The sequence below is a fragment of the Felis catus genome, chromosome D4 (genome assembly GCF_018350175.1).
Source record: "Felis catus isolate Fca126 chromosome D4, F.catus_Fca126_mat1.0, whole genome shotgun sequence".
Lineage (NCBI taxonomy): Eukaryota > Metazoa > Chordata > Mammalia > Carnivora > Felidae > Felis > Felis catus.
The window spans coordinates 24451039-24474431 of record NC_058380.1 but is presented as its reverse complement, the minus strand read 5'-3'; the positions used below and the strand labels follow the sequence as shown (position 1 = coordinate 24474431).

Genomic DNA, 23393 nt, shown 5'->3' with positions numbered 1-23393 from the left:
GACAATATTTATTCTTCCAATCCATGAGCAGGGAATGTCTTTCCATTTCTTTACATCTACTTCAGTTTCCTTCATAAGCTTTCTATAGTTTTCAGCATACAGATCTTTTACATCTTTGGTTAGATTTATTCCTAGGTATTTTATGCTTCTTGGTGCAGCTGTGAATGGGATTGGTTTCTTTATTTGTCTTTCTGTTTCTTCATTATTAGTGTACCAGAATGCAACCGATTTCTGTACATTGATTTTGTATCCGGCAACTTTGCTGAATTCATGTATCAGTTCAAGCAGACTTTTGGTGGAGTCTATCAGGTTTTCCATGTATAATATCATGTCATCTGCAAAAAGTGAAAGCTTGACTTCATCTTTGCCAATTTTGATGCCTTTGATTTCCTTTTGTTGTCTAATTGCTGATGCTAGCACTTCCAACACTATGTTAACAGCGGTGAGAGTGGACATCCCTGTCGTGTTCCTGATCTCAGGGGGAAAGCTCTCAGTTTTTCCCCATTGAGGATGATGTTAGCTGTGGGCTTTTCATAAATGGCTTTTATGATGTTTAAGTATGTTCCTTCTATCCTGACTTTCTCAAGGGTTTTTTTAAGAAAGGATGCTGAATTTTGTCAAATGCTTTTTCTGCATTGATTCACAGGATCATATGGTTCTTATCTTTTCTTTTATTAACGTGATATATCACATTGATTGATTTGCAAATGTTGAACCAGCCCTACAGTCCAGGAATGAATCTCACTTGATCCTGGTGAATAATTCTTTTTATATGCTGTTGAATTCGATTTGCTAGTATCTTATTGAGAATTTTTGCATCCATATTCATCAGGGATATTGGCCTGTAGTTCTCTTTTTTGACTGGGTCTCTGTCTGGTTTAGGAATCAAAGTAATGCTGGCTTCATAGAATGAGTCTGGAAGTTTTCCTTCCCTTTCTATTTTTTGGAACAGCTTGAGAAGGATAGGTATTATCTCTGCTTTAAATGTCTGGTAGAATTCCCCTGGGAAGCCATCTGGTCCTTGACTCTTATTTGTTGGGAGATTTTTGATAACTGATTCAATTTCTTTGCTGGTTATGGGTCTGTTCAAGTTTTCTATTTCTTCCTGTTTGAGTTTTGGAAGTGTGTGGGCGCTTATGAATTTGTCCATTTCTTCCAGGATGTCCAGTTTGTTGGCATATAATTTTTCATAGTATTCCCTGATAATTGCTTGTATCTCTGAGGGATTGCCTGTAATAATTCCACTTTCATTCATGATTTTATCTATTTGGGTCATCTCCCTTTTCTTTTTGAGAAGCCTGGCTAGAGGTCTATCAATTTTTTTTATTTTTGCAAAAAAACCAACTCTTGGTTTCATTAATGTGCTCTACAGTTTTTTTAGATTCTATATTGTTTATTTCTGCTCTGATCTTTATGATTTCTCTTCTTCTGCTGGGTTTGGGGTGTCTTTGCTATTCTGCTCCTATTTCCTTTAGGTGTGCTGTTAGATTTTGTATTTGGGATTTTTCTTGTTTCTTGAGATAGGCCTGGATTGCAATGTATTTTCCTCTCGGGACTGCCTTCACTGCATCCCAAAGCATTTGGATTGTTGTATTTTCATTTTTATTTGTTTGCATTCATTTTTTAATTTCTTCTCTAATTGCCTAATTCTTTAGTAGGGTGTTCTTTAATCTCCATGCTTTTGGAGGTCTTCCAGACTGTTTCCTGTGGTTGATTTCAAGCTTCATAGCATTGTGGTCTGAAAGTGTGCATGGTATGATCTCAATTCTTTTATACTTATGAAGGGCTGTTTTGTGACCCAGTATGTGATCTATCTTGGAGAATGTTTCATGTGCACTCAAGAAGAAAGTATATTCTGTCGCTTTGGGATGCAGAGTTCTAAATGTATGTCAAGTCCATCTGTTCCAATGTATCATTCAGGGCCCTTGTTTCTTTATAGATCTATATAGTAATGGATCTATATAAAGTAATGATCTATCCATTACTATAAGTGGAGTATTAAAGTCCTCTGCAATTACCACATTCTTATCAATAAGGTTGCTTATGTTTTTGATTGTTTTATATATTTGGGGGCTCCTGTATTCACTGTATAGACATTTATAATTGTTAGCTCTTCCTGATGGATAGACCCTGTAATTATTATATAATGCCCTTCTTCATCTCTTGTTACAGCCTTTACTGTAAAGTCTAGTTTGTCTGATATAAGTATGGCTACTCCAGCTTTCTTTTGAGTTCCAGTAGCATGATAGATAGTTCTCCATCCCGCCACTTTCAATCTGAAGGTGTCCTCAGGTCTAAAGTGAGTCTCTTGTAGACAGAAAATAGGTGGGTCTTATTTCTTTATCCATTATGATACCCTATGTCTTTTGGTTTGAGCATTTAGTGCATTTACATTCAGTGTTATTATTGAAAGATAATGGGTTTAGAGTCATTGGGATGTCTGTAGGTTTCATGCTTGTAGTGATGTCTCTGGTACTTCATGGTCCTTGCAAAATTTCACTCACAGAATCCCCCTTAGGATCTCTTGTAGGGCTGGTTCAGTGGTGATGAATTCCTTCAGTTTTTGTTTGGGAAGACCTTTATCTTTCCTTCTATTCTGAATGACAGACTTCCTGGATAAAGAATTCTAGGCTGAGTATTTTTCCTGTTCATCACATTGAAGATTTCCTGCCATTCCTTTCTGGCCTGCCAAGTTTCAGTAGGTAGGTCTGCCATTAGTCTTATGGGTCTCCCTTTATATGTTAGAGCATGTTTATCCCTAGCTGCTTTCAGAATTTTCTCTTTATCCTTGTATTTTGCCAGTTTCACTATGATATGTCGTGCAGAAGATTGATTCAAGTTATGTCTGAAGAGAGTTCTCTGTGCCTCTTGGATTTCAATGCCTGTTTCCTTCCCCAGATCAGGGAAGTTCTCAGCTATGATTTGTTCAAGTACACCTTCACCCCCTTTCTCTTTCTCTTCTTCTGGATTCCTATAATATGGCTATTGTTCCGTTTGATTGCATCACTTAGTTCTCTAATTTTCCCCTCATACTCCTGGATTTTTTTTATCTCTCTTTTTCTCAGCTTCCTCTTTTTCCATGATTTTATCTTCTAATTCACCTATTCTCTCCTCTGCCTCTTCAATCCGAGCTGTGGTCACCTCCATTTTATTTTGCACTTCATTTGTAGCATTTTTTTTAGCTCCTCATGACTATTTCTTAGTCCCTTGATCTCTGTAGCTATAGCAATAGATTCTCTGCTGTTGTCTATACTTTTTTCAAGCCCAACGATTAATTTTATGACTATTATTCTAAATTCTTTTTCCGTTATATTGCTTAAATTGTTTTTGATCAATTTGTTACCTGTCGCTACTTCCTGGAGTTTCTTTTCACGTTAATGCTTCCATTTTGTCATTTTGGATAGTCCCTGGGGAGGTGCAGAACTGCAGAGCACTTCCCCTGTGCTGTCTGGAGTAACTTGTGTTGGTGTGTGGGGTCGCAGTCAGACCTGATATGTGCCCCCAGCCCACTGCTGGGGCCACAGTCAGACTGGTGTGTACTTTATCTTCCCCTCTCCCAGGGGCAAGACTCACTGTGGAGTGGTGTGGCCCCTGTCTGGGCTACTTGCACACTGCCAGGCTTGTGGTGCTGCTTCGATGGGATCTGGCGTATTAGCCTGGGTGGAGCTGCAAGGTGCACAGTGGCAGGAGGGGCAGGCTTAGCTCGCTTTGCCATGGGTGGTCCCCTGTGGGAGGGGCCCTGCAGCACCGGGAGGGAGGCAGACCCATCCCAGTGTCTTTAGTAGTAACTGAAGTGAAAGTGGTGCACCAGCTTCGTGACTGCTGCAACTATCCTTCCCAGGTCAAGAGCCGGGAATGCCAGAGTGGCAAGAAGTGAAGAAGGAAGCATAGGTTGGAGCTGCTGCAAGAATCTTCCCAGGGCCCTTTCTCCCATGACACACCTCCTCTCTCTCTCTCGACCATTTACGTTTAAACGTTTATTTATTTTTGAGACAGGGAGAGACAGAGCATGAACGGGGGAGGGTCACAGAGAGAGGGAGACACAGAATCTGAAACAGGCTCCAGGCTCTGAGCTGTCAGCACAGAGCCCGATGTGGGGCTCGAACTCACGGACTGCGAGATCATGACCTAAGCCGAAGTCGGATGCTTAACCGACCAAGCCACCCAGGCACCCCTAGACCATTTACATTTAAAGCAATTTTACATTTAAAGCAATTGTTGATAGGTGTATACTTATTACCATTTTGTTTTGTTTTTATAGTTCTTTATTCTTTTTCACTAGCTCTCTTCCCTTGTAAAATGGTGACTTTCCTTGGTGTTATGCTTGTATTTTTTTCTCTTTAATTTTTTTTTTCAGTGTCTGTAAATAAAGTTTTATTGAAACAGGTCCAGGGCCAGAAAACCTCAGGTATCAAGATAAGTCACATTTCGCTTATGTAGCATTTTAAAAATTGAAACATGCCACACACACACAAAAAATCCATCGAGCAAAATGTCAACATTTTAAAGACAGGATCAGTATTGCTGATTTATGTCCTTTGCCGCAGGTTCTGGTAGGGCTCTGAATGCAACCATACTCATTCCTTATGTAAGGTCACTGGCAGCTTTCTGGAAACAGTGAGAGTTGAGTAGTTTTGACATAGACCCTATGGTCTGCAAAGCCAAAAACATACTCTGGCCCTTTATAGAAGAAGTTTGCCAACCCCTGAATGAACTCAATTTGCTATATTAATCCCTACGGGTGAGTAACTGTAACCAAACTACAGGTTCAAGGCCTTGTTCATTTCCTCTGTATACTTTTTTATGTCCCTTTTTAAAACAAATACGTATGTTTGTAAATTATTTAATTTTGGGATAATGGCATGTATAAGTCAATACGGACAGTTAACACTGAATTAATAAGCAAGCTGATGCTTGTGGGCTGTGATGACTTAGTAAGAGTGCAATTACCTGCATGAAAGTCGTAGGCTTTCATTTACTTTCCTGGTGACTAAATTAGTTAACCTTTCATTTACTGGGATCAATGTTACTTGACTTCTTTATAAAATGACAGATTTCCTATCCAGCCTCCATATATAGGTGTTAATAAGCTCAGTTAGGGACTTAAAAAGCATTAATTATTAAAATCTTTTTTTTTCTTATACGAAGTATATATTTTATTTTTTTTTCAATATATGAAATTTATTGTCAAATTGGTTTCCATACAACACCCAGTGCTCATCCCAAAAGGTGCCCTCCTCAATACCCATCACCCACCCTCCCCTCCCTCCCACCCCCCATCAACCCTCAGTTTGTTCTCAGTTTTTAACAGTCTCCTATGCTTTGGCTCTCTCCCACTCTAACCTCTTTTTTTTTTTTCTTTCCTTCCCCTCCCCCATGGGTTTCTGTTAAGTTTCTCAGGATCCACGTAAGAGTGAAACCATATGGTATCTGTCTTTCTCTGTATGGCTTATTTCACTTAGCATCACACTCTCCAGTTCCATCCACGTTGCTACAAAAGGCCATATTTCATTCTTTCTCATTGCCACGTAGAATTCCATTGTGTATATAAACCACCATTTCTTTATCCATTCATCAGTTGATGGACATTTAGGCTCTTTCCATAATTTGGCTATTGTTGAGAGTGCTGCTATAAACATTGGGGTACAAGTGCCCCTATGCATCAGTCCTCCTGTATCCCTTGGGTAAATTCCTAGCAGTGCTATTGCTGGGTCATAGGGTAGGTCTATTTTTAATTTTCTGAGGAACCTCCACACTGCTTTCCAGAGCGGCTGCACCAATTTGCATTCCCACCAACAGTGCAAGAGGGTTCCCGTTTCTCCACATCCTCTCCAGCATCTATAGTCTCCTGATTTGTTCATTTTGGCCACTCTGACTGGCGTGAGGTGATATCTGAGTGTGGTTTTGATTTGTATTTCCCTGATAAGGAGCGACGTTGAACATCTTTTCATGTGCCTGTTGGCCATCCGGATGTCTTCTTTAGAGAAGTGTCTATTCATGTTTTCTGCCCATTTCTTCACTGGGTTGTTTTTCGGGTGTGGAGTTTGGTGAGCTCTTTATAGATTTTGGATACTAGCCCTTTGTCCAATATGTCATTTGCAAATATCTTTTCCCATTCCGTTGGTTGCCTTTTAGTTTTGTTGGTTGTTTCCTTTGCTGTGCAGAAGCTTTTTATCTTCATAAGGTCCCAGTAGTTCATTTTTGCTTTTATTTCCCTTGCCTTTGTGGATGTGTCAAGTAAGAGATTGCTACGGCTGAGGTCCGAGAGGTCTTTTCCTGCTTTCTCCTCTAGGGTTTTGATGGTTTCCTGTCTCACATTCAGGACCTTTATCCATTTTGAATTTATTTTTGTGAATGGTGTGAGAAAGTGGTCTAGTTTCAACCTTCTGCATGTTGCTGTCCAGTTCTCCCAGCACCATTTGTTAAAGAGACTGTCTTTTTTTCCATTGGATGTTCTTTCCTGCTTTGTCAAAGAGGAGTTGGCCATACGTTTGTGGGTCTAGTTCTGGGGTTTCTATTCTATTCCATTGGTCTATGTGTCTGTTTTTGTGCCAATACCATGCTGTCTTGATGATTACAGCTTTGTAGTAGAGGCTAAAGTCTGGGATTGTGATGCCTCCTGCTTTGGTCTTCTTCACAATTACTTTGGCTATTCGGGGCCTTTTGTGGTTCCATATGAATTTTAGGATGGCTTGTTCTAGTTTTGAGAAGAATGCTGGTGCAATTTTGATTGGGATTGCATTGAATGTGTAGATAGCTTTGGGTAGTATTGACATTTTGACAATATTTATTCTTCCAATCCATGAGCAGGGAATGTCTTTCCATTTCTTTATATCTTCTTCAATTACCTTCATAAGCTTTCTATAGTTTTCAGCATACAGATCTTTTACATCTTTGGTTAGATTTATTCCTAGGTATTTTATGCTTCTTGGTGCAATTGTGAATGGGATCAGTTTCTTTATTTGTCTTTCTGTTGCTTCATTGTTAGTGTATAAAAATGCAACTGATTTCTGTACATTGATTTTGCATCCTGCAACTTGGCTGAATTCATGTATCAGTTCTACCAGACTTTTGGTGGAGTCTATCGGATTTTCCATGTATAATATCATGTCATCTGCAAAAAGCGAAAGCTTGACTTCATCTTTGCCAATTTTGATGCCTTTGATTTCCTTTTGTTGTCTGATCGCTGATGCTAGAACTTCCAACACTATATTAAACAACAGCGGTGAGAGTGGACATCCCTGTCGTGTTCCTGATCTCAGGGAAAAAGCTCTCAGTTTTTCCCCATTGAGGATGATGTTAGCTGTGGGCTTTTCATAAATGGCTTTCATGATGTTTAAGTATGTTCCTTCTATCCCGACTTTCTCAAGGGTTTTTATTAAGAAAGGGTGCTGGATTTTGTCAAAGGCCTTTTCTGCATCGACAGGATCATATGGTTCTTATCTTTTTTTTCATTAATGTGATGTATCACGTTGATTGATTTGCGAATGTTGAACCAGCCCTGCATCCCAGGAATGAATCCCACTTGATGATGGTGAATAATTCTTTTTATATGCTGTTGAATTCGATTTGCTAGTATCTTATTGAGAATTTTTGCATCCATATTCATCAGGGATATTGGCCTGTAGTTCTCTTTTTTTACTGGGTCTTGTCTGGTTTAGGAATCAAAGTAATACTGGCTTCATAGAATGAGCCTGGAAGTTTTCCTTCCCTTTCTATTTTTTGGAACAGCTTGAGAAGGATAGGTATTATCTCTGCTTTAAACGTCTGGTAGAACTCCCCTGGGAAGCCATCTGGTCCTGGACTCTTATTTGTTGGGAGATTTTTGATAACCGATTCAATTTCTTTGCTGGTTATGGGTCTGTTCAAGCTTTCTATTTCCTCCTGATTGAGTTTTGGAAGAGTATGGGTGTTTAGGAATTTGTCCATTTCCTCCTGGTTGTCCAATTTGTTGGCATATAATTTTTCATAGTATTCCCTGATAATTGTTTGTATCTCTGAGGGATTGGTTGTAATAATCCCATTTTCATTCATGATTTTATCTATTTGGGTAATCTCCCTTTTCTTTTTGAGAAGCCTGGCTAGAGGTTTGTCAATTTTGTTTATTTTTTCAAAAAACCAACTCTTGGTTTCGTTGATCTGCTCTACAGTTTTTTTAGATTCTATATTGTTTATTTCTGCTCTGATCTTTATGATTTCTCTTCTTCTGCTGGGTATAGGCTGCCTTTGCTGTTCTGCTTCTATTTCCTTTAGGTGTGCTGTTAGATTTTGTATTTGGGATTTTTCTTGTTTCTTGAGATAGGCCTGGATTGCAATGTATTTTCCTCTCAGGACTGCCTTCGCTGCATCCCAAAGCGTTTGGATTGTTGTATTTTCATTTTCGTTTGTTTCCATATATTTTTTAATTTCTTCTCTAATTGCCTGGTTGACCCACTCATTCTTTAGTAGGGTGTTCTTTAACCTCCATGCTTTTGGAGGTTTTCCAGACGTTTTCCTGTGGTTGATTTCAAGCTTCATAGCATTGTGGTCTGAAAGTATGCATGGTATAATTTCAATTCTTGTGAACTTATGAAGGGCTGTTTTGTGACCCAGTATATGATCTATCTTGGAGAATGTTCCCTGTGCACTCGAGAAGAAAGTATATTCTGTTGCTTTGGGATGCAGAGTTCTAAATATATCTGTCAAGTCCATCTGATCCAATGTCTCATTCAGGGCCCTTGTTTCTTTATTGACCGTGTGTCTAGATGATCTATCCATTTCTGTTAGTGGAGTGTTAAAGTCCCCTGCAATTACCACATTCTTATCAATAACGTTGCTTATGTTTATGAGTAATTGTTTTATATATTTGGGGACTCCGGTATTCGGTGCATAGACATTTATAATTGTTAGCTCTTCCTGATGGATAGACCCTGTAATTATTATATAATGCCCTTCTTCATCTCTTGTTACAGCCTTTAATTTAAAGTCTAGTTTGTCTGATATAAGTATGGCTACTCCAGCCTTCTTTTGGCTTCCAGTAGCATGATAAATCGTTCTCCATCCCCTCACTCTCAATCTAAAGGTGTCCTCAGATCTAAAATGAGTCTCTTGTAGACAGCAAATAGATGGGTCTTGTTTTTTTATCCATTCTGATACCCTATGTCTTTTGGTTGGTGCATTTAATCCATTTACATTCAGTGTTATTATAGAAAGATACGGGTTTAGAGTCACTGTGATGTCTGTATGTTTTATGCTTGTAGTGATGTCTCTGGTACTTTGTCTCACAGGATCCCCCTTAGGATCTCTTGTAGGCCTGGTTTAGTGGTGACAAATTCTTTCAGTTTTTGTTTGTTTGGGAAGACCTTTATCTCTCCTTCTATTCTAAATGACAGACTTGCTGGATAAAGGATTCTTGGCTGCATATTTTTTCTGTTTAGCACACTGAAGATATCGTGCCAATTCTTTCTGGCCTGCCAAGTTTCAAAAGAGAGATCAGTCACCGGTCTTATAGGCCTCCCTTTATATGTGAGGGCACGTTTATCCCTCGCTGCTTTCAGAATTTTCTCTTTATCCTTGTATTTTTCCAGTTTCACTATGATATGTCGTGCAGAAGATTGATTCAAGTTACGTGTGAAGGGAGTTCTCTGTGCCTCTTGGATTTCAATGCCTTTTTCCTTCCCCAGTTCAGGGAAGTTCTCAGCTATAATTTCTTCAAGTACCCCTTCAGCACCTTTCCCTCTCTCTTCCTCCTCTGGGATACCAATTATGCGTATATTGTTTCTTTTTAGTGTATCACTTAGTTCTCTAATTTTCCCCTCATACTCCTGGATTTTTTTATCTCTCTTTCTCTCAGCTTCCTCTTTTTCCATAACTTTATCTTCTAGTTCACCTATTCTCTCCTCTGCCTCTTCAATCCGAGCCGTTGTGGTTTCCATTTTGTTTTGCATTTCGTTTAAAGCGTTTTTCAGCTCCTCATGACTGTTCCTTAGTCCCTTGATCTCTGTAGCAAGAGATTCTCTGCTGTCCTCTATACTGTTTTCAAGCCCAGCGATTAATTTTATGACTATTTTTCTAAATTAACTTTCTATTATTTAAATCCTTTTTGATCAGTTCATTAGCTGTTGTTATTTCCTGGAGATTCTTCTGAGGGGAATTCTTCCGTTTGGTCATTTTCGATAGTCCCTGGCGTGGTGAGGACCTGCAGGGCGCTTCCCCTGTGCTGTGGTGTATAACTGGAGTTGGTGGGTGGGGCCGCAGTCTGACCTGATGTCTGCCCCCAGCCCACCGCTGGGGCCACAGTCAGACTGGTGTGTGCCTTCTCTTCCCCTCTCCTAGGGGCGGGATTCACTGTGGGGTGGCATAGCCGTCTGGGCTACTTGCACACTGACAGGCTTGTGGTGCTGGGGATCTGGCGTATTAGCTGGGGTAGGTAGGCAAGGTGCATGGGAGCAGGAGGGGCAGGCTTAGCTCGCTGCTCCTTAGGTGATCCACTTCAGGAGGGGCCCTATGGCAGCAGGAGGGAGTCAGATCCGCTGCCGGAGGTTTGGCTCCGCAGAAGCACAGAGTTGGGTGTTTGTGCGGAGCGAACAATTTCCCTGGCAGGAACTGGTTCCCTTTGGGATTTTGGCTGGGGGATGGGCGGGGGAGATGGCGCTGGCGAGAGCCCTTGTTCCCCACCAAACTGAGCTCTGTTGTCCAGGGGCTCAGCAGCTCTCCCTCCGTTTGTCCTCCAGCCTTCCCGCTTCCGGAGCAGAGCTGTTAACTTATGACCTCCCAGACGCTAAGTCGCGCTTGCTGTTGGAACACAGTCCGTCCGGCCCGTCCGCTTTTGCCAGCCAGACTCGGGGGCTCTGCTTGGCCAGCAGGCCGCCCCTCCGCCCTGGCTCCCTCCCGCCAGTCCGTGGAGCGCGCACCGCCTCGCCACCCTTCCTACCCTCTTCCGTGGGCCTCTCGTCTGTGCTTGGCTCTGGAGACTCCGTTCTGCTAATCCTCTGGCGGTTTTCTGGGTTATTTAGGCAGGTGTAGGTGGAATCTAAGTGATCAGCAGGACGCGCGGTGAGCCCAGCGTCCTCCTACGCCGCCATCTTCCGGGAATTCACCTTCTCTTTAACTTTTTGTATACCTATTACAGGGTTTTGGTTACCATGAGGTTCATGTATGAAGCCCTGTGTATATAACAGTCTATTTTAAGTTGATGGTCACTTAGGTTTGAACACATTCTAAAAGCACTACATTTTTACTCCTTCCATGTTTTATGTATAAAATATCTTATTTTACTCTTTGTGGATCCCATAACTAAAATTTGTAGATAAAATTGGTTTTACTACTACTTGTGTTTTAGCCATACTAGCTTTAAAGGTGATTCATGGTTGCTTTTACCAAGTAAAATTTTTTTCTTTAATAATTTTTGTCTTCTAGTTATGGCTTTTTCTTTTCCATTTAAAGAAGTCCCTTTAACATTTCTTGTGAGGCTGGTGTGGTAATGATTAACTTCTTTAGCTTTTGATTGTCTGGGAGACTCTAAGTCCTTTAATTCTGAATGATAACCTTGCTGGGTAGGGTCTCCTTGGTTGCAGGTTTTTTCCTTGAAGTACTTTCTCTCTCTCTCTTTAACTGTTAATTTATTTTTGAGAGAGAGAGAGAGAGAGAGAGAGAGAGCATGAGCATGGGGGGGGGGGGGGCAGAGAGAGAGGGAGACACAGAATCCAAAGCAAAGCTCCAGGCTCTGATCTGTCAGCACAGAACCCAACGCAGGGCTCAAATCCATGGACTGCGAGACCATGACCTGAGCCAAAGTCAGAATTTAATGGACTAAGCCACCCAGGTGCCCCAGCATTTTGACTATGTCTTGCCACTCTTTTCTGGCCTGCAAAGTTTCTGCTGAAAAGTCATCTGATAGTCTTATGGGGTGTCCTTTGTAAATATTTAGTTGCTTTTTTTCTTACTGCTTTTAAGAGTCTCCCTTTATCTTTTTGGCATTTTAATTATTAATTGTCCGGGGGTGGACCTCTTTGGGGATCTCTTTGTGTCCTGGACTTGAATATTTGATTCTTTCTCCAGGTTAGAGGAGTTTTCAGCTATTGTTTCTTCAAGTAAGTTTTCTGTCCCTTTATCCCTTTCTTCTCCTACTTCTGGGACCCCTATACCGTGAATGTTAGCACAGTTGATGTTGTCCCAGAGGTCCCTTGATCTTTAAAATTCTTTTTTCTTTTTGCTGTTCAGCTTGGATGACTTCCATTACCATTATCTTCTAGTTTGGATGATAGCCATATGAAGTTGTACACTTAACCTTGATGGTGATATCTAAAAGGGCTGTGTGCTCAGTTTCTCAAAGTAACAGAATACTCTTTTCAAAGAACAACTGGCAGCACTTTAAGGGACACTAGTGACCCACAGAGCTGAGCATTGATGCAGTAGCATATTGGGCCATGCATATGGTTGGGACTCTAAGGGAGAAGGTCCAGAATGACAAGACCAGACGGTTCTGGCTACCACAAATAGAGGTGAGATTTTGAAGATGACAGAGGTAGCTCAGAATCACTGGATGAAAACCAAGAGAGTGTGGTCTCAGAGGCCGAGTAGTCAGTAGGAGGGCAAAAAAGAACACACATTGTCTTTAGCAATATGGTTGTCATTGGTGATTCTGGTGAGACCCATTTCAGGGGGTTGGTGGGGGCAGCTGACTGCTACAATGTAATGACAAGGACTCAGTGAATCATCCCCTTGAATTTTAGATATTGAAATTGCCCCAAATGATGGTAAGACAAAGAGTGTTAAAATGTTCAGCTACTCTTAGAGACATGGCCAGAAGTTTGGTAGATAATGACCATAAGAAGTAAGATTTGGGGGTGCCTGAGTGGCTCAGTTGGTTAAGCATCCAACTTTGGCTCAGATCATGATCTCACGGTTTGTGAGTTTGAGCCCCGTGTCGGGCTTTATGCTGACAGCTCCGAGCCTGAAGCCTGCTTCAGATTCTGTGTCTCCCTCTCTCTCTCTCTCCCTCTCTCTCTGTCCCTCCCCTGCTCCCTCTCTGTCTCTCTCTCAAAAATAAACATGAAAAAAAAAAGAAGTGAGATTCGGGTGCATAGATAGGAAAAACATTAGGATTTTCTGTGTGTGTGTGTTTAAGTTTCCAGTCGTCCATACTTTCCTGAGTCACTGGGATGACTCTTCATGGGTTTTAAATAGAATGAATGGGCAGCCTCCCAAGGATATTCAGAGGCATCAGGTACATTTCTAGTATGAGATCTTTTGCAGTGTCCATGCCTGAAAGGGAAAAGTAAATCTTAAAAAGTAAATGTCATTCTTAGGATCTTTTCTTTAAACCTGTGGGATATGAGCTTCACTTGAAGGATTAAACTTTATCCCCAAAAAAGGAAAGATAAAGGAGTCACATAGGAGGTCAGTGGTATACTTTCTTACCATGTTTTGGAAGTCTGCATGCTGCTTAATGTGGATAGAAAACATTTTAGGGACTGACTGCACATGCAGAAATGTAGTAAATTTTAAAGTTTATTTTCTCTCCTCACAACAGCAAATGATATATAGATAGATAGATAGATTTTTTTTTTTTTTTTTTGGTTTCTACCCTGGCCATGCTATAACCACAGATCTGACATATAATTAGGTGACTGTAAAATTTGATTAGGCAAACCCTTTGAGAGTGAAAAGGAAACTTTAATAACACTGCTAGGACAACAGGCATACAGTGGGACTGTTCTCGACACATGGGGACAAATGATCATCCTACATATGATGACACTGGTCTTAGCAAATGAAATTAGGCCAGCAACAGAGAAGACTCTTCCTCCTTAGTTATAAATTGATCTCTCTGGGCCTCTCAGACCCCTTTTTCTTCAGGCAACATGGTGGTTTGGAACCAACTTTGGGTCAGACTGGCTTGGGTACAAACCCCTGCGTTGTTGCTTCCTGCCTTCCTGATCTTGCATAAGTCACTTAACCTCTCTGGGCCTTAGTTTCTGTATCTCCTCTTATGCATATCACATGATCATGTGCTTAGAATGTCCAGCCATGTAAAAATTTATTAAAATTCTTAGTGCCTTTGTCTTCTCTTCCTCACCCACAACATTTTTCAAGAGCTAAAGGAATAGTAGCTTTGCTTATTATATACAGGTGATTGGTCCTTGCAGGGAAAGTACATGTATAGTTTTAAGTGGGACTTTTTTTTAAAGTTTATTTATTTATTTTGAGAGAGAGAGAGAGAGAGCTCACAAGTGGGGGTGGGACAGAGAGCAAAGGAGAGAGAGAGAATCCCAAGCAGGCTCCACACTGTCAGTATGGAGCTAGATGCGGGGCTTGAACCCATGAACCATAAGATCGTGACCTGAGCCGAAATCAAGAGTCTGATGCTTAGGGGTACCTGGGTGGCTCAGTTGGTTAAGTGTCTGACTTCAGCTCAGGTCATGATCTCACGGCTGGTGGCTTTGAGCCCCGCATCAGGCTCTGTGCTGAGAACTCAAGAGCCTGGAGCCTGCTTCGGAACCCGTATCTCCCTCTCTCTCTCTGCCCCTTTCCCGCTTGCACTCTGTTTCTCCATCTCTTAAAAATAAACATTTCAGGGGCGCCTGGGTGGCGCAGTCGGTTAAGCGTCCGACTTCAGCCAGGTCACGATCTCGCGGTCCGTGAGTTCGAGCCCCGCGTCAGGCTCTGGGCTGATGGCTCGGAGCCTGGAGCCTGTTTCCGATTCTGTGTCTCCCTCTCTCTCTCTGCCCCTCCCCCATTCATGCTCTGTCTCTCTCTGTCCCAAAAATAAATAAAAAACGTTGAAAAAAAATTAAAAAAAAATAAACATTTCAAAAGAATTAAAAAAAAAAAAGTCTGATGCTTAACTGACTATGCCACCCAGGTGCCCCTTAAATGGGATACTGTTGGCAGACTTAGACTAAGAGCAACACAACATTGGAGCAGGAAAGGTCCATTTTGCAGATTAAAACTCCAAGACCTACAGAACTGAAGTGACATGCCTAAGGACACACAGAGTTCTGGCTCAGCTGGGAAGTGAATCCAGGTTCCCAGAGTTCCAGGCCATTGTTCTTCCTATCTGTCCTACTTCCCAGAAGTGGAGTGATGACCTATTCCCTTCCTGTCCCCCACTCTTCCTTCACCCTTCTTGTCCCTGCCCTCAATTTAAGACTACAGCACAACTCCCAGAGCCAGTATGGCTATGTTGATCAACATAAGTAGCTTCATTAGAAGCCTCAAAAAGGATGATGGTTCTGGTTATTAGGCATCAAATACACAACCTCTGTAGGGACCTGTCCATTTTGTGTGTGCATAAGCAGTGGCTGTCATCCCTTTCAGATCCAGTGTTCTCATTTGAGAACGAAGATTTTACAATGCTCTATGATCCTGAGATGAAACTCTGACAAAACACAGTCTACTTACACATAGCTTTAAAAGTCAAATTAATGCTTTAATTGTAATGTTAGGAGAAATTAGAAGAAAGTAATTTATGGGGTGCTCGGTCAAGCATCTGACTCTTGATTTTGGCTCAGGTCATGATCTCACGGTTCATGACCTTGAGCCCTGCATTGGGCTCCAAGCTGTCAGCTTGGATTCTCTCTCTCCCTCACTCTCTGCCACTCCCCACACTCACATGCGTATGCTCTTTCTCTTGCTCTCTTTCTCTCTCTCTCTCTCTCTCTCAAAATAAATAAACTTAAAAAAAAAAAGAAAGTAATTCATAATAAAACAGTAAGTCATTCCAAAGTATTTTCTTAAGTATGACTCAGTGGGAGGCAGAATGGAATGGGATGCTGGTACCTATGTGAATGCAATGGCGGGACATGGGTACCAAGGGCACCACTCACAGATGTGTGAACATATGCTACTACGTAGGCGTCTTGGACACCTTAGATATTCAGGATGGAAGTGATAGGATATTCCGAACAGATCAGAAACTCGTCAAAAAAAAATTCCTTCAGTTTACCCAGTGGATGTATGCATGAAAAATTAAAAAAAAAAAAAAAATACACTTATCATACCCAAATGCCTTAAGTTTAACACAGAGACAGGTTATAGTTTCAGATCATTCTGGTAAGTTTTTGCCGAGATGGGTAATATTTGATAGGACATCTGAAAGGCATATGGGATGCAAAATTATTACTCATTTTGTGGGACCATCCTGCACATCCTCGACCCTCACCCGTTAGATAACGCTGGCCCCTCTCACCATTGTGACTCCTAAAAATAGCCTCTCTGATTTTCTAAATACCCTCCTCCCTGACAAATGGCAGTACCACTTTGTGTTTATCTTTACTCTGTGTGGTTTCAGGGGCATTCTGTAGTTGGGAATCAGCACAGAGTGACTTGGAGTGCCTCACAGGGAACCAGAATGGTGGTTCCCAATGGTGCCATTTTTTCCCCAAAGCTTCCAACACCAAGAAAGGTGTGTTGCTCACAAGGTGAATGTCATGAGGCCAATGGCAGGGGTGGAGAAAGGAAAAGGCTGTAGGAGTTATCTCCTGCAAAGTGAGCCAGTTTGGTTTCAGCCAATGACAGCAACAGCATTGGCAGATTCTAATAGAAAAGTTACTGCCAAGTGGGTTTAAAGTTTCCCCAAGTAATCCAAACTCCAGCGTCTTTGCTAATGAAGTTAGTACAGATAAATGCAAATGACAGGGGATCCGTTATATTATGATATCACCATATTGCCCCTAAAGGGAATTCTCATTTTTCTTTTCTACATACTTTTGAGCCTTTTTGCAAACTCGTGAGATAGTTGGGGATTACTATTAACTTCATTTTAAGAGGCTTAATCTGTTGACCACTGATACTGCATTGCTTCATCACAAAGATCATCACACACAGGCAAACCAGATACAGACCATTAGTCAGTCCCTTTAGCTCTTTTGTATGCACATATGCTGCTGGTAATCTCTGCTGTATTATTTGGATTCGGTCGTATGCTCAGTTAATGGAGGGACTGATTTCTGAATGTCAATGTGTGCGAGACTTATTCCATTTTTATCTGCCACTAATTTTTCTGTGTATGTAAAAGGTCTATTTTCCCTTTAGCAATGAGAGGAATAACAACATTTTCCGTAACAGCATCTGTTAGAATCCTGCTGAGTAGGTTGTTTTGTGGTGAGTGGCTTATCTTTAGGGAGTGCCATCACATTGGGATTGTGTTAACAGTGTTATATGGAATAGGCAGTGTGCAACCTGCTTGACTATACATGGCAGGCACATTGCCTGTTTATCATCAGTGGCCGGTCTTTTCCATCAGTGTCTTTTGATTCTTGCCATTTCACTTAATAGAGTATTTCTTCAAATTGAATAATGACAATAATGGCTTTAAAACATATTATTGTACTAATATATAATAGTTAATATTTATTGCACATTTCCTATGTGTTAGAAACTTTACAGCCATTATCTAATTTTAATTGGGGCAGCATAATTATATAAATTTGAAAGCTATTTCCTTTTCCTCTATTATTGTCATTTCTAAAAATTTCGTCAGCCATTGAGCTTTGTGAATATATTCAGGAAACTTTTCATATTTGGATGAAGTAAAAATAAATTTAATAAAGGAGTGTAGATAAATCTTACTAATTTCCAGTATTTCTGGTATCTTTGGATATTATTTTTTTTTAAGTTTATTTGAGAGAGAGAGCGCAGGATAGGGGCAGAGAGAGAGAGAACGGGGAAGAGAGAGAATCCCTAGCAGGCTCCACACTGACAGCACAGAGCCAGACGTGGGGCTCAAACTCACAACTGTGAGATCATGACCTGAGCTGAAATTAAGAGTTGGATGCTTAACTGACTGAGCCACCCAGACACCCCTGGTCTCTTTGGATATTCGTTAGAATTCACCAGAAAAGGTGGATAGGAAACTTTAAGCATGTAGCATATAAAGAAAACAAAAAATACAGATAGGCAACTATAACATAATTCTCCTTGTGGTTGACAACAGTGGACTTTTTAGAAAAAAAATTTTTTTTCAACGTTTATTCATTTTTGGGACAGAGAGAGACAGAGCATGAACGGGGGAGGGGCAGAGAGAGAGGGAGACACAGAATTGGAAACAGGCTCCAGGCTCTGAGCCATCAGCCCAGAGCCCGACGCGGGGCTCGAACTCCCTCCCGGACCGCGAGATCGTGACCTGGCTGAAGTCGGACGCTTAACCGACTGCGCCACCCAGGCGCCCCGACAACAGTGGACTTTTTAGAAAAATAACCTACATGGTGATAAAATGATATTGCTGGATGATAAGAGCAAATGTAGCCTAGTGTTCTTGGGTAAGATAGTAACATCTGATTTCTATAGGTTTTCTTTTTTTTGCCATAGATAACACCTTTGCATCCATAGTTACATTGAGCCCTCCCTCCAGCCTTATGAGGTAGGTGTTACTCCTGTGTTCTAGGGAAGCAACCTGAGTTCCTAGACTATTAACTTTTAATTGAAGTTACTTAATAACTAAAGTCTCACAGGTAAGTGACAGCGCTGGTGTTTAAACCCAGGGTCGCCTAACCTTTGTATGGTCTCCTTACCACTCTACCCTGGCAACCTTAGTTACAGTTCGAGCATAGACATGAAGGGAAAGTAATATGAAACTCCAGACATCTAACAATAGTGGCTAGAAAAATAATGAAAGAGAAGAAAGCACTTATTCCCTTGCCTACTTCCTCCGTTCCAGGAAAATAAGTGAATACTACTGTGATTGAGATCAAAGTAGTAGAACACTTGGGTGCTTTGAAACATCAGCAATTTGGCTGATTTGGTCACAGCAGCTGTTATAGACAGACAGCCTATATGCCAAAAAGGACCCACAGGCACATTTTGTGTGAGCTGTATGGGTATGTTTTAAAATTGGAATTTTAGGGGCGCCTGGGTGGCGCAGTCGGTTAAGCGTCCGACTTCAGCCAGGTCACGATCTCGCGGTCTGTGGGTTCGAGCCCCGCGTCGGGCTCTGGGCTGATGGCTCAGAGCCTGGAGCCTGTTTCCGATTCTGTGTCTCCCTCTCTCTCTGCCCCTCACCCGTTCATGCTCTGTCTCTCTCTGTCCCAAAAATAAATAAACGTTGACAAAAAAAATTTAAAATTGGAATTTTAAAGCTTTCAGATGAAGCTCAATATGGTCAATTTTCCCCAGTCCCCAGCACTCCCTAATGTCCCACACTCATTCACATTGAGTACCTGCCTGGCCTGTGGAGCCACTGGCCTTTGTGACCCTGTATTAGTTACTGTGATTCTGTCTTCCCCAGAAGCTACTGCCTTCACCTTTTGCTTATGCTCTACTTTTCGTCCTTGTATCCTGTACTTCTCAAAAGAAAAATAAATGAGGGAAGGGGAGTCAGGAGCGCTGGGAATAGGGACTGAAATTTTACATAATGTGGCTAGAAAAGGCCTCACTGAGAAAGTGAGGTTTGTTTAAAGACCCGTGAAGAGCGAGCGAGTGTGAAGCAATCTGGAGGGAAGAGTGCTCCAAGCAGACGGAACGGCAGGTACAAAGGCCCTTTGGTGGGAGCACAACTGGCATAGCTGAGGGACAACAGGGCATCTGTGTGGCTGCAATGGAGTGAACAAAGGAGAGAGCCATAGGGGAACAAGGTCAGAGAGGTTAGGAGGGAAGGACACAGCACACTGAGTAGGGACTGTAAGGACTTGGCTTGTCCTGGCCACGGGCGAGTGTTGAACAGCATGGCATAAACCACCTTATGCTTTCATGAGGGTCAGTCCGGCCGCTGTATTGATAGGGGCCCTAACATGGGCATGGGCTGAAGCAGGGAGATAAGATAAGATGCTGGGGCAGTAATATAGGTGAGAAAGGACAACAGCTTGGACCGGGGTGGTAGCAGCGGAGGTAGTGAGAAGTAGTCTGATTCTGGATATGTTTTAAAGGTAGAGACATAGAAGCTGCTGATAGGTACAGTGTGGGTGTACATAGAGGAAAGTCAAGGTTTTGGGTGTGAGCAAACCCACCCAAAGGTGGGAAGGCATGGGGGGGTGGGGGTGGAAGAACGGCATTAATTTGCCATCAATTAAATACTGCAGTCTGAAGACATGAGATTTCCCTTACCCTCGTGTTATAGGAGAAGGATGTGGAAAGCAGAAGACAGAGGGAGAAGACGTTGTGTGTTAGGAGATGTGAGGAGGAAAAAACATACATGGGAGATGCTGTTAGTAAAAAAAGTATGGAAGATCTGTGTGACCACAGGAGCAAAGAAAATAGCCAAGATAACCAGAATGGGAATGGTCTTTCTAGAGCAGTAATATAACCTATATCCAATACATTATTTTCACTACTCTCCTGAAGAGGAAAGTACACGGACCCTCCTTCTGGGGATATGGGATACCAGATATGTAAGGATTTAGCATTCCACAATCCTAATGCTTGTCATGTTCCTCTCCACTGTGAATATTTTCTCCCTTCAGAGAAATACTCTTCATGGAGTATTATATGGTAGTAGGAAGATTATGGCTTGCGTTTATTTTTTTTAGTTTTATTGAAGTGAAATTCATGTGACTGACCATTTTATAATTTTTTTTAACGTTTATTCATTTTTGAGAGACAGAGACAGAGAGGCATGAGTGGGGGGGGGGGGAGGGCAGACAGAGAGAGAGGGAGACACAGACTCTGAAGCAGACTCCAGGCTCAGAGCTATCGGCACAGAGCCTGACATGGGGCTCGAACTTATGACCCTTAAGATCATGACCTGAACTGAAATCAGATGCTTAACCGACTAAGCCACCCAGGCACCCCACAACAAACCATTTTAAAGTGAAGAATACAGTAGTGTTTAGTTCCTTCACAATGTTTTACAACTAACACCTCTGTCCAGTTTCAAAATGTTTTCATCACCCCGAAAGGATGAAGCCTATTAAGCAGTCACTTATTCCTCTCTTCCCTCAGCCCCTGAAACTATAAGTGCACTTTCTGTATTTATGGACTGACCTATTCTGGATACTTCAGATAAATGGAATCATACATTATGTGACTTTTTGTGTCTGTCGTCTTTCACTTAGCATACATTTTTTTAGTTTCATTCATGTAGCATGTATCCATACTTCATTGCCTTTATGGCTGAATATTCCATTGTATGGATATACCATATATTTTTTTTGAGTTTATTTTGAGAGAGAGAGAGACAGAGAGTGTGTGAGCAGGGGAGGGGCAGAGAGAGAGAGGGAGAGAGAGAGAGTCTCAAGCAGGCTCTGCACTGTCAGCACAGAGCCCGACATGAGGCTCGATCCCACGAACCATGAGATTGTGACCTGAGCCAAAATCAAGAGTCAGACATTCAACTGACTGAGCCACCCAGGCGCCCCTAAACACACCATATTTTATCTGTTCAACCACTGATGGGTTGCTTCCACCTTTTGACTACTGGAAGAGTGCTACTGTGAACATTTGTGTACATGTATTGGCTTGAGTAGTTGTTTTCAACTCTTTGGAGTATATACATTGCAGCAGAATTGCTGCATCAGATGGTAGTTCTATGTTTAACTTTTTGAGGACCTGCCAAACTGTTTTCCACAGCAGCTGAACCATTTTTAAACCCCCATTGGTACAAGAGTTCTAATTTCTCTGCATTCTTACCAACACTTGTTATTTTCAGGTTTAAAAAATAGTCACCATCCTAGTGGGTGTAATGTGCTTTTTGTGGTTTTGATTTGCATTTCCCTAATGACTAGCGATGTTAAGCATATTTTCATGTGCTTGTTGGACCTTGTATGTGGCTTACATGTTTTATGGTATTGTTCATATACATTGCTCAGTGCTATCATAGCAGAGCTATCAGGAAATATCTGAATTTTGAAAGAGACAACCAATAATTCACTTCTGCACATCTTCTCCCCCCCCCCCGTTTTATTGGGATATAATTGAAATACATCACTGTATAATTTTTAATGTTTATTCTTGAGAGAGAGAGAGAGAGAGAGAGAGAGAGAGAGAGAGAGAGAGAGACTGTGAGTGGGGGAGGGGCAGAGAGAGAAAGAGACACAGAATCTGAAGCAGGCTCCAGGCTCTGAGCTGTCAGCACAGAGCCCGACACGGGGCTCGAACTCATAAGCTGTGAGATCATGACCTTAGCCAAAGTCAGATGCTTAACTGACTGAGCCATCCAGGCACTCCACATCACTGTGTAAGTTTAAAGTGTACAGTATAATGGCTTGACTTACATATGTTGTGAAATGATTCCCACAGCAAGGTTAGTTAGGATACACTGTCTCATACAGATATGATTTTTAAAAAACAAAAATTCTTTGCGATGAGAACTCTCAGCATGTGTTATCTTAATAATTTTCATGTGTATAATACGGCAGTGTTCCTATAGTCTTCATGTTTTACATTATATTCTTAGCACTTACTTTATTCTATAACTGGAAGTTTGGACCTTTTAATCCCCTTTCTCCAATTCCCCCACAATTCTGAGCCACTACCTCTGGTAACCACAAATCTGATTTTTCTGTGTTTTCTTATTTAAATTCAATTCCTAAGACTATACATGACCATTGTTTCATGTGCCTGTTGGCCATTTGTATATCTTCTTGGAATAATGTTTATTCAGGGACTTTGTCTATTTTTAATTGGATTATTTGTTTTTAGGTTTTTTTTTTGCCATTTAGTTGTAGTTCTTAATATATTTATATACTAACTCCTTATCAGATAGATGGTTTGCAAATATTTTTTTTCCCATTTTGTAGGTTGTCTTTTCAGTTTGTTGATTGTTTCTTTTGTTGGGAAGAACTTTTTAGTTTGACATAAGTCCTACTCATTTATTTTGTTGCTTGTAAGTTAGGTGTCATATCTAGAAAATCATTGCCAAGACCCATGTCAAAGAGCTTGTTTCCTGTGTTTTCTTCAAGGAGTTTTGTGGTTTCATGTTTTTTGTCTGTCTTTAATGCATTTTGAGTTAATTTTTGTGAGTGGACTAAGAACAACAGTCTAGCTTCTTTCTTCTAAATGTGAATATCCAGTTTTCCCAGCACCATTTTATTGATGAGACTGTCTTTTCTCCATTGAGTATTCTTGGCTCCCTTGTTGAATACTATTTGACCAGGTATGCTTGAGTTTATTTCTTGGCTGTCAATTGTGTTCCATGATTTTTTTGTCTGTTTTTATGCCAGTACCATTCTGTTTTGATTACTATACGTTACTGAAATCAGGAAGTGTGTTACCTCTTGCTTTATTCTTCTTTCTCAGGACTGTTGTGGCCATTCAAGGTCTTTTGTAGTTCCATATAAATTTTAGGATTTTCTCTACTTCTATAAAAAATGCCATCAGAATCTTGACAGGTATTACACTGAATCTGTAGATAGATTTTGGTAGCGTTGACATTTTAACAATATTAATTCTTATCCATAAATATGGGATATCTTTCTATTTGTGTCTTCTCAATTTCTTTCATCAGTGTCTTGTAGTTTTCAGGGTAGAGATCTTTCACC

General features: G+C 41.2%; 1 protein-coding gene across 3 annotated transcripts in view; it reads left to right on the top strand.

Moving 5' to 3' along the window:
• Positions 1-23393, top strand: part of FRMD3 (FERM domain containing 3) — a 313991-nt gene that overhangs the window by 278189 nt on the left and 12409 nt on the right. The window lies entirely within an intron of this gene.